General features: G+C 45.8%; 1 protein-coding gene across 11 annotated transcripts in view; it reads left to right on the top strand.

Moving 5' to 3' along the window:
* KIAA0232 (KIAA0232 ortholog) overlaps positions 1-16422 on the top strand; it is a 67032-nt gene that overhangs the window by 1153 nt on the left and 49457 nt on the right. The window lies entirely within an intron of this gene.

Below are 16422 nucleotides of genomic sequence, written 5' to 3'. Positions count from 1 at the left end.
ACGGGCCCGCCGAGACCCCGCCGCGGCCGAACGGAGGGTCCCGAGCGCTCGTCGCCCCCGCGGCCGCTCGGAGCCGCCGCTCCTCTCCGCCCGGGAAGCGCGGGTCGCGGCGTGTGACCTGCCGCGCGCGGCCGGGGGTGCACGGATGGGGGCCTGCGCGTCCCTGGGAGCAGACGCCCCGGCTGCGGAGCCCAGTTTTGATGTCTCTTTCGCCGCTTCTCGGTCCTGCCCCCCACAGGGAAGCTGGGGGGCGTCAGCCGGGAGACCGTGTAGCGGAGAAGCGGGGAGGGGCATGCGGGTCGCTGGAGCGATTTAACCGAATGCGGTTCCTGCCGGGAATGACCTGGGGTGGACACTTGGACATCCGGGTGGATGCTTCCTCCGAGTTCCCAAGTCGGGGCTTACACACACACACCACAGAACGGTGGGGGAAGTTGGGTGAGGTGGTTGGGGGCAAGCAGTTTTGATAATGGGGGTTGTGAGTAATCCAGATTTCTCCTATGTCATGCTAGTGGCCCGGTGCACGAAATGCGTGCATGGGGAGGGGGTGTCCCTCAGCCCCGCCTGCACCTTCTTCAATCTGGGACCCCTCGGGGGATGTCCGACTGCCAGTTTAGGCTGGATTCCTGTGGTATCGGGCCTAAACTGGCAGTAGGACATCCCTCTCCTAATTTGGGACCACTGGCTCCTAACTGCTCACCTGCCCTGCCTGCCGGATCGCCTCTAACCACTCTGCCTGCCTGCCTTCTCGCCCCCAACTGCCCTCCCCTCCTGGCCTGATCGCCCCTAACTGCCTCTGCCTCAGCCTGCCACCATGGCCTTGTCCCCAGAAGCTCTCCTGGTCTAATTAGCATATTACCCTTTTATTAGTATAGATAAGACCCGCACCAGAACACCTTGACCATTTCATAGACTTTGGAATTTAAAGGGGAGGGGAAAAAATCTGCCACTCTGCATTCTGAAGGTCAGATGTTCTCTCATCAGTTGTTTTGGATTCATCCATTTTTTAAAAATACATATACTTTTATTTTTATTGATTTCAGAGAGGAAGGGAGAGGGAGAGAGAGAGAAACATCAGTGATGAGAGAGAGAATCATTGATCGGCTGCCTCCTGCACGCCCCCTACTGGGGCTGAGCCCACAACCCAGGCCTGTGCCCTGACCAGGAATGGAACGTGGGACCCTATAGTCTGCAGGCTGATGCTCTACCCACTGAGCAAAACCAGCTAGGGCTGGAACCATCCGTTCTTAAGTGGATCTCAGGATCTTTACGCCGTTCTTTTGTGACAAACACTATTTCTGAATTAGGTAAGCTCCTTGCAGTTACATCTCACACGGGGTGGGAGCAAAGGAGCTTTAAAGGTGTGCCTTGAAACACCGAGTTTATTCTTTATTATTATTATTTATTAATTATTGTACTATTTTCCATTTGAACAACTGTAAACCTCCTTTTGCCCCACCCTGTATTCTAGATTCAATTGTTGTAGCCTGCTAAATAATGAATTTTTAATAATTCAAAAAGTAGTCTACTGCTTCAGTCGGGGCACATGTGTAATGGTTTCTCAATGAAATGCCAATTTGGCTACTTGAACATGGAATGAAGGGCAGTATACTAGTCTTAAATATTTAACTCCATAGCACGTGGAATTAGAGGTACCAGGGTTTTTTTGTTTATTTTTTAAAGGACAGGTCTTTAACATGGGGTTAACAGAAAGCATATCTGTAACTATTTTAAGGCTAATTAGGTTATTTACACAAGTTGCAAACATTTGGGAAAATTACACGGATTTTTAACACTTCTCTAGCGATCTTATAGATCACTCTGCTTTTACAGTAGGAATATTGCTTTCAAAAGCAATAGGATAAAGAAAATTTTTGCCCAGAACGGAAAAGTACCGAGCCTGGATTTTCTGTTTTAGCAGCATTTCACTTGGAACAATGAATGGCCTCTGAGCCAGTTTTCTCATCAGTGAAATGGGAATAATGATGATACCTGTCTCAGGAGGGTTGGGATGGTCAAGTAAGGGGAGATGTGAAATAATTCCAGCAACATTCAGCCCCTTTAAAAAGACTAGATTAGTGCCAATGTGTCAACGCTTCTGATTCCTTTCTTGGCTTAAAGCTTGTCTTCAGGCTCCTCTCCACCTCCTCCTCTCTGGCCGCCAGAGTCATCTTTCTGAAACACGGATCAGATCTTGCCAGTCTCTGGCTCAGAAAGCTTAAGACTACCTGCTGGTGGGGGGATGGAATCCGGGCCCACCAGCATCACGTTCAAGGCCCCTCAGGGTCCGGCCCCAGCCGTCTCTGAACTTCACCTGTCCTCTTCCTCACCTTTCCACACTGTGCCGCTGATCAGGACGGCTCTTTGTCTGGGAACATGCCAAGCTGCTGCTTCCTTCTTTGCTTAGAGCCTCAGCTCTGATTGGAATGCCTGTCTCACTCCCATCCCCTCCAGTTTTTAAAATGTTTTGTTAATCCTCACCCGAGGATATTTTTCCCATTGACTTTTAGAAGGGAGGGAGGAAGGGGGGGGGTAGAGAAAGAGAGAAACACTATGTGAGAGAGACACATTGATTGGTTGCCTCCCACACACATCCTGACCTGCATGAAACCTGCAGCCCAGGTACGTGCCCTGGACCGGGAATCGAACCCAAGACCTTTTGGTCCGCAGGCTGAGGCTTTTAACACTGAGGCAAACTGGCCAGGGCTCCCCTCCAGTTTTTAAAAGCCCACATCTGATTTTACGTCCTCTCTGGAACCCTTTGGAAAGCCTGTAAAAATGAGTTATTCATTTCTGCAGTCATAATCCTCTATTTTTACTTGCATTATTACCGTATCATGTTGTATTGTGTATGTTAAACTCTGGCTGTGTTCTTATTTTACCCCCAACACCTTGCTCAGGAGTTTAAACATGAAAGTGTTCAAATGTTTGTTCAAGTCTGTAATCGCCTTATGTAGTGTGTTATTGTTATGAAGTGTGTTAATAGCAAACATCAGAGTCCCAACCACATTCACAATGAGGTTATACTGTGTTGAAGATAGTTAATACTTAGAATATTTCTTTTCAGTTATTTTTGGCCTCCCATGTGATACCAAGTGGGATCTTTATACGAAGTGCAAACAACCGCCTCCCATCTGTCTAACTGCCAGGACCCAGGAGCCTGCCTGCCGCCCGAGAAGCCACCGCACCTGTCCCCTGGGTGGAGGGAGCCAGGGCACAAGTTTTGAAATGTCCCTTACCTTTGAAATCTAATTGCACTCCCAGCAGATTACTTTTTATTAAAATGGTTTTTAAGACAAGATTTATTAATCTCACTAGAAAGTAGTTTGCATGGGAGGGCTTATTTAAGCCCACGGGGCCTATACTGGAGACTCGGCTGTGTCTGGGTGCAGCGCTCACCCCTGGGTCACTGTGAGCAAGTCGCTTACATCCCTCTCGGACTTTAGTCTCTTTGTTCTGTGAAATGAGAGCGGTCTTGTCTGTGCTATTTTTGTTGTCGTGTCCCTTAAAGTGGCCATACTTGGTGTCCTGCGTGTCCTCGTTGCACTGTGAGTTAGTGAGATGCCTCACTTCCAGCGCATTGGTCCTTCTCGTTACCCAGGCTGGACACTCGGCGTCTTCCGTTTCTTCACCAGATTTTTGCCCCGTCTGCCTCCACGTGTCCTTTCCACCCACCTTTTCTAGGGCTCCTCCGCCCCTGCCCGCTTCTTGTCAGCCCTCACGTGGATTGTTATGTAGGCCTGCTGCTGACCGGCCTCGCTTTCTCCAGTCTCTCTGGTCCTCCTGCGTTGTTACAGGATGATTTAATATGTAAATCAAACCATAGCACGCCTTCCCCCCAGTGTGCGCCGGAGGTTCTCAGCATCGCCCTCCATCACCCCTGGGGGTATGGCCTCGTTCTGCTGGTAGGTGCGCTGGTCCTGCAGAGCCTTCCCTTGGAGGCACCACCACCTGGCCCTGGTGGAGAATTCACGTGAAAGGGTTAGGAAATCATTCTAAGACCTTATGCCATCTGGCCTCATTTCCAGCCTTGAGCTTGATCTTTTACTGTGTCTCTCTCGTCACCTTGTGTTTCAACACTAGACCTCTGGCTGCTTTCATGGTTGTTTGTCCAGTTCCTTTATTCTGGAATGTCCTTTCTGCCTTTTTCTTCCTGTCGGAATTCTTAATACTGATGGTTTGGCTTAAATACTTCTGCTTCTATGAGAGAAGCTTCCCCTGGTTTTCAGAATTAACTCCTCCTTCTTCTCCCACACGGTGCTTGACTGGTACCTCCACTTCGCTATTTTTTCCCTTTGACTTTTTAGTTAAGTCTTTACATGGAGGTCTTTCCTGGATTGTAGACTCTGAGGGAAGAGAGGGAACTCTTATCCGTTGCTGACTCCTGCTAATGTGCAGTGTGGTTTTTACATAGTACTTATTCCTTGAGTGTTTGAATTAACTCAGTTAGTCTATAGTCTCTGATTTCAGCAGAGGGGGAGGAGGGTTGGAGTGGCTTTAGATGAGAGCTGCTTGAATCCATCCGCATGACACTCGAACGAGGCCCAGCGCGTAGTAAGTGCTCAGGAAGTGGCAGCTTTTAGCTATTAGTTGGAGCAGGTGTGGGAACAGTAGTGGTTGGGTAAGTCGATTGGTTTTACAGCTCATACTGGTACTGTAACATGCTCACAGGTTCATTTCTGGGCTTGTGTGTAAAGAAAAAGTCACCTGGTCTCCACCTGCACCTCTGTTCTCTCCTTAGTTTTGGGAATAAGCAGAACAGGAGCATTGGCTGGAGAGGGGTTTTGCACAAGTAGATCCATGATGGTGCCCAGTTTGTTCTGAAGACAGCAAACCTGACTGTAGGCCGGGCAGTTTCTTTTGCCTGTGGCTTGTGTGGGAAATGGGAATTGTCCGATTTACACTGTATATTCTTTTTCACTGAAACAGATGTTCCATTTTAATCTTCTATCTTGAAATAATTCATTAAACAATAGTGTCTCCCTATGCAGTATTTGGAATGACTGTTGAAATGGAAATTCTGATTTAGACATCATCTTCCAGCTTTTGCCCTGAGCGAGGCTTTCTCTGGAGCCCTCTCTCTTTGTCTGGTCAGCAGCCTTACCTCTGACCCGCTAGGGAGAAAGGAAGCGAGGAAAACCAGCTATAATTCCGAAACTTTTAATTCAGTATTTATTTTTCAGTTTATATGCACTAGTTATTTTTTATATATATATATATATTTTATTGATTTTTTACAGAGAGGAAGGAAGAGGGATAGGGAGTTAGAAACATCGATGAGAGAGAAACATCGATCAGCTGCCTCCTGCACACTCCCCACTGGGGATGTGCCCGCAACCAAGGTACATGCCCTTGACCGGAATTGAACCTGGGACCCTTCGGTCCGCAGGCCGACGCTCTATCCACTGAGCCAAACCGGTCAGGGCATGCACTAGTTATTAACAAGCTCTATCCAGAAACTTGAAAAAGTACTATCTGTTAGTTCTAAAATAAATGGAATTCCCTACTTGCAGCAACACAAGAATATGTATTGATTGCTATTTAACGTACATTGACTATATTTATGATTATGAACTTTAAAAAAAATCATTGGAAACCTACATATTCCTAATAAACTGCTCTTAAAACTTGCCCCAAAAAATTGGGGATGATAGGGCTATCCCACTGAATGAACGAACTAATAACTGTATTAGAAATAGAGACAATAGCCGAAGCCGGTTTGGCTCAGTGGATAGAGCATCGGCCTGCGGACTGAAGGGTCCCAGGTTCGATTCCGGTCAGGGGCATGTACCTTGGTTGCGGGCACATCCCTAGTGGGAGATGTGCAGGAGGCAGCTGATCGATGTTTCTCTCTCATCGATGTTTCTGACTCTCTGTCTCTCTCCCTTCCTCTCTGTAAAAAATCAATAAAATATATTAAAAAAAAAAAAAGAAATAGAGACAATAAAAGTTAGAAAATTAATAATTACAGAAATGCTTGAGAATGTGTTGCTTCGTGCGTGTGTGCTTCTAGCTAGATCAGTGGTTCTCAACCTTCCTATTGCCGCGACCCTTTAATACAGTTCCTCATGCTGTGGTGACTCTGAACCATAAAATTATTTTCGTTGCTACTTCATAACTATAATTTTGCTACTGTTATGAATCGTAATATAAATATCTGATATGCAGGATGTATTTTCATTGTTACAAATTGAACATAATTAAAGCATAGTGATTAATCACAAAAACAATATGTAATTATATATGTGTTTTCCGATGGTCTTAGGCGACCCCTGTGAAAGGGTCGTTCGACCCCCAAAGGGGTCATGACCCACAGGTTGAGAACCGCTGAGCTAGAGTGATGGAGGAAGGTGAGTGCCATGGGTCCAGGCTGTGTGTGTGTGTGTGTGTGTACGCTTGTGTGCGCGCGTGCATGAGTGATTCTCTAGAGTGAGCCTGGTCGCTGTGTGAGTGGAGTCTTTAATTTATGGTGCCTGGCGCAGGGGAATGACACTCAGTACATATGGAAATGAAATGAATCCATCCCTATGGAGATAAGTAAGTGTAAAGAAATAAGTCTCAATGCATTTTCAAAATTGTTTTTGGGGTGAAATCGTTGTTACCTCATAATGAAGAGCGGTAGAACAGCGGAGGGATTTATTTCCCCTTTCGGCCAGGAGTTTGCTTGGAGCTCAGTTACATTTCCCAGAGTACCTTTGGGATCTTAATAGCAGTGCATCACTATTCAAAACTGCCTCCCTAGTGTGGGGATTTATTCAGGCTCTTTACTTTTTTCTTCAGTTACTTGCCTTTTCTTAGGTGTCTAACATTTTACTCCTTGTTAGCATCTTCCCTGAAGATTTTAATCGAGAGGGAGTTGAAATTGAATCGACACTTTTTTTATCCATTTCTTGAGGGTGGTTGTTACTCGCTGCTGCTTTCTTTGGTTATCACCATAAATAATTGGCTACTGATAGTAATTTTAATAATTTTTTGCTATTACCAACTAATTGGTAATTTTTATAAAATGTAAAGCTTAACTTAAAACTGTTAAAGTATATTTTGTATTATTTACCAAAACGTTGTTTTGAACCTAAGTAATTGTTATAAAGCCCATTTATTTATTTATTTTAAAGCCCGAAGATGGTAGAATTATGTATTTTTAATTTATTTTTGTTAATCCTTACCTGAGGATATTTTTTCCATTGATTTTTTTTTTTTAGAGAGTTGGGAGGGAGGGAGAGGGCAAGGAAGGGAAGGAGGGAGGGAAAAAAAGAGAGAGAGAGAGAAACTTTGATGTGAGAGAGACATCCATTCATTGCCTCCCACACTCACCCTGACTGGGGCTGAGGATGGAAGCTGCAACCCAGGCATGTGCCCTGACTGGACAACGCCCAACCAGCCACACTGGCCGGTGAGCCTTTTTTTTTTTTAAGTATATATTTAAAAAATCTAAGAAGTAAATTTTAAGATGAAAAGTAAATCTTCACTCCTCTTACCATCCTGTACTCATCTTGAAAAACCAAGTTTCTTGGATGTCATAGAAAAAACCATGCCTATACTTGTAAGAAGTGGAGTCCTGGCAGAGAGTTCCGTGTTTAAACAAGCACTAGACTTCGTGTCTTGGGCGCTTTTCTTATCAGGCACCCAGGTCTCCTTCCTCACAGGTCTCCTCCTCGCTTCTCATGGCCGAGTATTCCGTGTGTGAACGCCCACTGGCTGATGGGAGGGCTTCCCGTTGCAGTGGACGTTCTAGACGTATGTCCTGGGAGCTTGCATGGTGACCTCCTTACCCTACGCAGCCGACGGAAAGCTGACCGGCACGTGTCTGACTTCTCTGAATTATCGCTGATCATGTGAACATTTTTCTTGGTGGCTCTATTTTAATAATTTTAGACATTAGCCTTGATATTTTTCTCTGAAGTGGTCCTGTATTATAATTTTGTATTAATAAGGATGACAACTCTTCCTAGGCCAGTGATGGCGAACCTTTTGAGCTCGGCGTGTCAGCATTTTGAAAAACCCTAACTTAACTCTGGTGCCGTGTCACATAGAGAAATTTTTTGATATTTGCAACCATAGTAAAACAAAGACTTATATTTTTGATATTTATATTATATATTTAAATGCCATTTAACAAAGAAAAATCAACCAAAAAAATGAGTTCGCGTGCCACCTCTGACAGGCGGGTCATAGGTTCACCATCACTGTCCTAGAGGGTCATTCATCCACGTAATATTGTGCCTGCTTCTTCCTAGGCACAGATGCCAAGATGGTCAGACATGCAGGAGACTTTCCGGGGACTTGCCTGGGAAGGGAAGGAAGAAGGACAGGGGTACATGGGATGTGACTGTGAAGGGAGAGGAGGCAGGGACTGGCTGGAGCAACCTCGGGCCAGGCAGTTCTGAGGAAGTCATGGCCCAGCTGATAGGTCTGCTGAGGGCAGGGAGGCTGGGTCTAGAGGGGTCTGATCGGTGTTGCTGCGGGCAGCCTGGGAGACTTATGGCCTCAAGTCCTTTCTGTGATGACTTGAATGTCCAGCAGGCGGAGGCTGTCGGCCACCTGAGGGTCACCCACACACACAGCCAGCACACACGTGTTCTGTCCTGGAGGGGTGGGGAGAGGCTGATGATAGGAGTAAGCAGTGGATCCGCATGTCAAGTGAAGATTGGGGCTGAGGAAAAACAGCAGGAGTGGCAGTGTGTACAGGGGGACAGGGAAGGCTCTGGTAAGGTGACAGGAGCTGAAGGAAACAGCGAGAGAGATGTGAGGACAGAACACGGAGCACCCGGTCTGGGTGCGTGGTGAAGGTAGAGCTAAGAGGATGTGCTGGTGGATAGATGTGGGATGTGAGAGGAGGGGAGTCAGCATGGTGCCAAAGCTTTGGCTTGAGCCATGGAATCACGGCGTTGCCCTTGACTGACATTGGGAAGGTCATGACAAGGATGGCGGTCGTGAGAATGCAGTTTGTTTTTTACTTAAGACATAAGTTGTGCCCTAGCCAGTTGGGCACAGTGGATAGAGCATTGGCCTGCAGACCTAAGGGTCCCAGGTTCTATTCTGGTCAAGGCACGCGCCTCGATTGCAGGCTCCTCCCCGGCCCGGGCCCTGCTCAAGGCTCGTGCCGGAAGCAACCAGTCGATGTGTTTCTCTCACATCGATATTTCTCTGTCTTTCCCTCTCTCTTCCAGTCTCTAAAAATCAATGGAAAAATATCCTCAGGTGAGAATTCACAACAAAGAAAGACATAAGTTGAGCGTCCAGTTGGACACCTCACTGTCCAGTACCTTGATGGCTCTAGAATTGTGGGGTTCATGAGAGAAGAGATGACATTTGGAGTAATTGCTCCATCGATAGGATTTGAAATCTTGGGACTGGAGATCACCTAGGACTGTGCTGTTCAGTATGGTAGCCACGAGCTCCTTGGGGCTTTTGAGCACTTGAGACGTGGCTGTTTTTACTTGAGCTGTCTTGTGTCAGATATTCCCCAGATTTCAAAGACTCAGTACGGGAAATAGAAGTGTAAAATACCATTCGTAATCTTTATCCTGGATTGTATTTAGAGTGATAATATTTTGAATATATCGAGTTAAGTGAAATATGTTAAAAGTAATTTCACTTGGGCCCTGACCAGTATTGCCCAGTGGTTAGAGCGTCGGCCCATGCACCTAAGGGTTGACGGTTTGATTCCCAGTCAAGGGCACATACTTGGGTTGCAGGTTCAATCCCCAGGACCAGTCGGGGCATGCGGAGGAGGCAGCCAATTGATGAGTATCTCTTTCTCGTGTTGATGTTTCTCTCTCCCCCCTCCCCTCCCTCCCTTCTACTCTAAAAATCAATGGGAAAAATATCCCTGGATGAGGATTAACAAAAAGTAAGCAAACAAAAAAATGAATTTCATTTGCTTTTCCCTTTTAATATGGCTACTAGAAAAATTTACATCTGATTCAGATTTTGCCGTGGGAGGCCGCTGATGGGGGAAGTCAGCTGGAGAAGGTGGGTGGGCACCAGGGCAGGAGAGATGACCATGGACTTTAATGTTGGAGAACTTTTCTTGTTTTAAAGTACAAATGTGACAAGAAAAACTTGAATGCTTTTGGAAGAAAATACAGACAAGTATCTTTCTGACCATGAGTGTAGAGAAGGCTATTTGAAGACCGTGTTCTCAGACTGGTAAAATGCAGGTTCTTTCTTACTCAGCCTGTAACTTATTCAGGCCTCCAGCGGACTGGATGCGGCTCACCCTCACTGGGGAGGGCAGCCTGCTGTGCTCAGTCCACTGATTTGGACGTTAACCTCATCTAGAAGTGTTGTAATGTACCCCGCGACTCACAGGAGGACGCCTCAAGAAGTCGAATTAAAGAGTCACATTTATTGCAATCTGGGACTATGAGGGGCCATTCCCCAAATCTCATAGTAGTAAGGTGGCCGCAAAACCAGACTTACATAGGCAAAGATCACAAAGGTATTGATTACATCCCAAGGTTTGGAATGAGGAACCTGATTTGCAAAAAGCAGTTTACAGAAGCAGAAGCAGCATGTTATGTAAATTACAGTTTTGGGTCTGGATCACTGAATTGACAGAAACACATTATCTAGAGCCCTCGGGTCTGCAGTGAGGAACCTGGTCAGACTTAAGCATGTTATCTAAATTACAGTTTTTGGGTCTCCAGTCAACAGGGACACATTCTGTTAACTGGAGCCCTCTGACCTTGGGATAACTGTGCTGTCCTTCCCAGGTAAAGGAAAATGTGCTTTCTAAGACCAGTATGACCACAACCAATGGGATATTCACAGTACAATCAATAGGGTATTCAATCGAATGGGGTGATTTATATAATTCAGAAAATCAAAATAACTTTTCCATTATTTTAACAAACAAATAAGTACAGAAACCAAACAGCAGGGTTAAAGTTAAACTATAGTTTCTACCTGAGATGATTGCTACCATACTTCAGAAGCACCTCACAGACACCGGCATCTGCTTAACCAAGTACCTGGGCACCATGGCCCAGGCCAGCCGACACGGCATGACCATCACAGGGCTGTTCCTCTCCTAAGCCCTTTCCCAGTTGCTCTAGTAACGCACTCAGAGCCGAGAGACACCCTTGTATCTTAGCCCTTTCCCTGCGTTTCACTCCTGCCTCTTCGCCAGCACCTTCCTGCTGGGAAGTTAGCCTGTGAGGCCTGGTGGCGTTGGCCCCACTGTGGGCTTTGAATCCAACCCGACTGCTTCATCTTTCCCTGCCCCAAGGACGGAAGGACACGGGATTTTACTAGAACATGATAGATTACACAGTGGCATGCAGGTACAGAGCAGGGTGCTGGTGCACAAGACTGTAGACAAGGTCAGAGTTAAAGACTGACCTTGGCCACAGGCCTAGGAAGAGACTCCTCACCGTGATGGCGTTTGGTTAGGAACCTTTGAGTTCAGACCATCCTGGGTGGTTCCTTTCGGGCTCTGGGTGTGTAAGACCTTCCGTGCGGGCCTCCCCTGAGCTGTCAGGTTGAGTGTGTGGCCCCTTTCGCCCACAGATGTCTGATTCAAAGTTTTCACCTTTTAGGGAAAAAGGCATTTTTGTAAATCTATAGCAGTGGTTCTCAACCTTCCTAATGCCGCCACCCTTTAATACAGTTCCTCATGTTGTGGTGACCCCCAATTTTATTGTTACAAATTGAACATAATTAAAGCATAGTGATTAATCACAAAAACAATATGTAATTATTTATGTGTTTTCCGATGGTCTTAGGCGACCCCTGTGAAACAGTCGCGACCCATAGGGACTTTTATGCAGGCATAAAAAACTGCCATCTTTGTAGCCCTGCTAAAGATTTCTGACATCTAGTAGATCTAGGTCAGCGGTTCTCAACCTGTGGGTCGAGACCCCTTTGGGGGTCAAACAATCCTTTCACAGGAGTCGCCTAAGACCATCGGAAAACACATGTATAATTACATGTTTTTGTGATTAATCACTATATGCTTTAATTATGTTCAATTTGTAACAATGAAAATACATCCTGCATATCAGATATTTACATTATGATTCATAACTAGCAAAATTACAGTATGAAGTAGCAACGAAAATAATTTTATGGTTGGGGGTCACCAATTATGCCCCAATTAATTAATTATCTGCCTAGATTTAGTGGGACATATGCAGGTGACCAGGGGTCAGCAATAATGGCCTATCCCCTGGTACTTCAAAGTCTAGACAGTTGAGCCGAACTGGAACACATGAACACACAGGCAGAATTAGTATGCAATCACACAGGGTTTATTTACCTATTCCTAGTGGATCCTAGGCTCCGGGCAAAGGCCACCTGGCGATGCACACCGAAAGATGGACGACGAAGACGGAGATAGACAGGCGGCCGCAGTTGGTTCAGGCTCGCACAGCAGAGCAGTCAGTCAGGGGCTCGTCTCATGGAGCGGTATGGAGTCCTCTTTTCAGGCAGGAGATGTCGGCTGAAGAAGGCCTGGTGCTTATATAGCCGGTAGTAAACAACTTTTGTCTTATTGGTGGGGGCAGGCGGTGTGCCTTATGCTAGAAGCAGGGCCTTTACACTTTAAGGGCTTAGGGCGTTTGCATCAAGATAGTGGAGTGTTCACCTTGTTTACAACATTTTGGAAGTTACAGAGTATTGGGGTCTCCACACAGCAAACATTGTACACATTAATCATTTCACACATTAGAGGGGTTTCCTTATGACCATAACATTATAACAAGTATGAGTCATCAAATAACTGCCAGTCAAGTAAAAGAACTGAAACAGCGTTACTTTACATAAGCAGGTGTCTCCTTAGTAGGAGCCCAGTTAAAAGGAGAGGCCAATCCAAACTGTCCGGGAAACTGTCCAGGTTACATAGAGAGCTCTTCCCTCTGATTGAGTGTCATCACAGAGTGAAATGCTTGGTCTCTCTGACTTGCCTTGGTCAACCTGTGTGGGTCCCTGGCCTTCGTGCTGAATGCTCTGCTCGGTCTTGCATATGGACATGCTCATCATCAGAGGGCTCTGCTCTTGGCTTGGCTCTTCTAGAAACAGCCCCTTGTTAGAAAGAGCCTCTCCCAGAAGGTTAAGGAAAGTGTGTTGTTTATCAAAGATTTGCGGGACCTCGGGACTGGACTCACATCAGCTAGTCAGCAGACCAGGAACTATCTTCCTCAGACCCTTCTGGTATCTTCCCTTGTCCATCACCTCTTGTCCCTCCCATTTCCCCTTCCCTTGCTGTAAAAGAAGCCTGAACTCTGTACTTTTTTCAAAGGGATTTGAGAAATAGGTCTTCCAGCTTCTCAGTTGGCGCCTTCTCCATCAGTAAACTTTTCTAAGCCTCAGAGCACAGGGCTCAAGACTTTGGACAGTAACATGCTTAGTACTTAGGATTCTATGTAGAACCCAGTGCTTTCATCTAGATTTTTATCATTCTATCTTGGTTCTTATCTTTTAAACAGAGAGATTAACCAGGTCTACTAATACTCTGTGCCTGTAATTTGCTAATTCTGTGAAGACCCAGGTCCCGCGTGGTTCAGGGTTCGGGCTCTGGAGAAGGGGTCGTGCACAAATGACAGAGACGAGACAAGAAATAATAATTTGGAAATTGGGGGGCCAGGCGGGAGACCAACGCAAGAGGAATGACTCCGCCTGTGCTCAGGCCCTGCCATCCTTTTATTCGGTTTGGGATCACCTATAGCCCTTAGGCAGGCAATTCCAGTAACAGACAGACTATCTTATCAGTAAGGATTTACATGACTATCTGGTGAGGAAGTTGCTTCAGCTATCATTGTCTCCACTAAACAGTAGGTGTGTAGCTCTGACCTTTGCCAGGGCTCAAGGGTCACCAGCATTCTGGGCTCCTTGTCCACACCTCTCTGCTAGAGAAGACAATAGGCGGCTTCCCACAAATTCCTGTTATTATCAAGTAGTAGTGTTATCTATAAGAACAATTACACATTTTAATGGCCACTGGAGAATATACAATAATCAGTTGATTTCTGATAACCTAGCTAGTGAAAATGGAATTTCTTAATGTTTATGCAGATCTTTCTATTTGCATAGAAAGTACTTATGTCCCACACTAGTTTTATTTATGACATTATCTTGAAAAGAAGCCGTCTTCATTTCCTAGGACTTGATACACTTCTAGATGGGGCTGAGGCTGTAGGTCCGATTGCCATTCCAGATGCCTAGGCTAAACAGGTGTCCATGGTCGGCTTTCAGCACTTGGTCCTATCTTTTTTTTTTTTTTAAATACATTTTATTGATTTTTTACAGAGAGGAAAGGAGAGGGATAGAGAGTTAGGAACATCGATGAGAGAGAAACATCAACCAGCTGCATCCTGCACACCCTCTACTGGGGATGTGCCCGCAACCAAGGTACATGCCCTTGACCGCAATCGAACCTGGGACCTTTCAGTCCGCAGGCCGACGCTCTATCCACTGAGCCAAACCGGTTAGGGCTTGGTCCTATCTTCTGTGATAGTTTCAGTTTAGGTTGTAGAGTCTCTATGATTTTCTTTTCTGGCTATAGATTGGCTCTGAGTCAGGCTACCTTCCAAAGAGAATAGGCAGTACCTTGGTTCCAAATTAATGTGCTGAGATCAGAAAAGAACAGGCGAGGATTATGTGTAACTGCCTTGTCCTGTGTGTGCAGCTCTGGTTTGCCTGGCAAATATTATTTAGGATCTTGGTGAGAAGTAGTAGAATCTTAGTATTTCAAGCATCTGCTTTCCAAGTTCTCTTTTCTATGTTCTTCTATTTATATTTTATGTCTTTTACCTTTACCCTTTGTGGACGAAAGGGGCCACATGCTGACCTGACAAGCTCAGGGGAGGCCTGCATGGCAGACTTGCAAACTCGGAGACCTAAAGTCACCACAAAGGATGGTCTGAAATTAAACTTTGACTAAAAGCAGTTATGGTGGGCAGTTACGTCTTGGGCCAGTATCTTCACTGACAAGGTCAACCTTTACCTTAACTGAGCCTATCTGTCTGTCTTTTTGCATCTATGATAACATACCCTTGAAATGTCTGGGTAACTTGTGACTTCCCTTTTTCTGGAGCCCCTGGGGCACAACCAACCAAATGTGCTGGGCGCCAGGACAGATACCACAAATTCCTTCATCATCATGTTAATTGATCCTGCACCACCTAAGTGTGTGTCCATCATTTTACCTTTTATCCAATCCCAGGGGTTTCCCTGCTTTGCTTTATCCCTCCTCCTTAATCTATCACCAATGAATTTCATGTAACCCACCTATGTTCCTCCTTTGATTGGAATGTATAAATACAAATGTAACCCCGCCATTCTCCGGAGCATTATCTCAATTCGTTGAGGTTCTGCTTCCCGGCATATGTCGACAGTTTGGCTCAAATAAACTCACAAAAATTCTTTACAGCCGAAACCGGTTTGGCTCAGTGGATAGAGCGTCGGCCTGTGGACTGAAAGGTCCCGGGTTTGATTCCGGTCAAGGGCATGTACCTGGGTTGCGGGCACATCCCCAGTGGGAGATGTGCAAGAGGCAGCTGATCGATGTTTCTCTCTCATTGATGTTTCTAACTCTCTATCTCTCTCCCTTCCTCTCTGTAAAAAATCAATAAAATGTATTTTTTTCAGTCCGCAGGCCGACGCTCTATAAAAAAAAAAAAAAAGATTTCTTTACAGGTTTCAATGTTTTTTTTACGTTAACACCTTCAAAGGGTTTTCTTTTATATAGATATATATAAGGTATATATATATATACATTATTGATACTTTTTACAAGAGAAGAATGGGAGAGGGATAGAGAGTTAGAAACATTGGGTGAGAAACATCATTCAGCTGCCTCCTGCACACTCCCTACTGGGGATGTGCCCGCAACCAAGGTACATGCCCTTGACCGCAATCGAACCTGGGACCCTTCAGTCCGCAGGCCGACGCTCTATCCACTGTGCCAAACTGGTTAGGGCCAAAGGCTTTTCTTTGTGCAAAAATTCTGAGGACACCCAAATTAAAGAGTTATGAAAAGGTAATGCATACCCTTGCATACTGAGCACTTCAGCAAGTTCATTGGGAAATGTATGGTGAGACAGCACCATTTAAAATACCGAATGAAAGGCATGACCTGCAGGAGTACCTTACTAGATCAGAGAGAAGGCAGGTTTCAGGGGAAAGAAGTACAAGTTGGTTCCCTAAGGATGAAGACAGAAGCCCACCCACCTAGGATGGCAAACAGAACCAAAACTCCAAGGTCGTCATGCAGGTCACATGCCCAGTGCCTGGGGCACACGAGCCTCCAGTACCTGTGTGTGGGGGGAGGAGTTGAGTCTCCCCCCCCCCCCACATGCTAGTATTAGAAATACTGTTTTATTGCCCAGAATTTATTCCCCCCCTTTAGATGAGGAAGGATTTAGTTTGACATAGTTTTGATCACCTGCCAGGGCCTAAGCCTTCTGCTGACTGGTGCAT

Source organism: Myotis lucifugus, unplaced genomic scaffold (genome assembly GCF_000147115.1).
Source record: "Myotis lucifugus unplaced genomic scaffold, Myoluc2.0 scaffold_676, whole genome shotgun sequence".
NCBI lineage: Eukaryota > Metazoa > Chordata > Mammalia > Chiroptera > Vespertilionidae > Myotis > Myotis lucifugus.
This window is presented reverse-complemented; position numbering and strand designations above follow the sequence as displayed.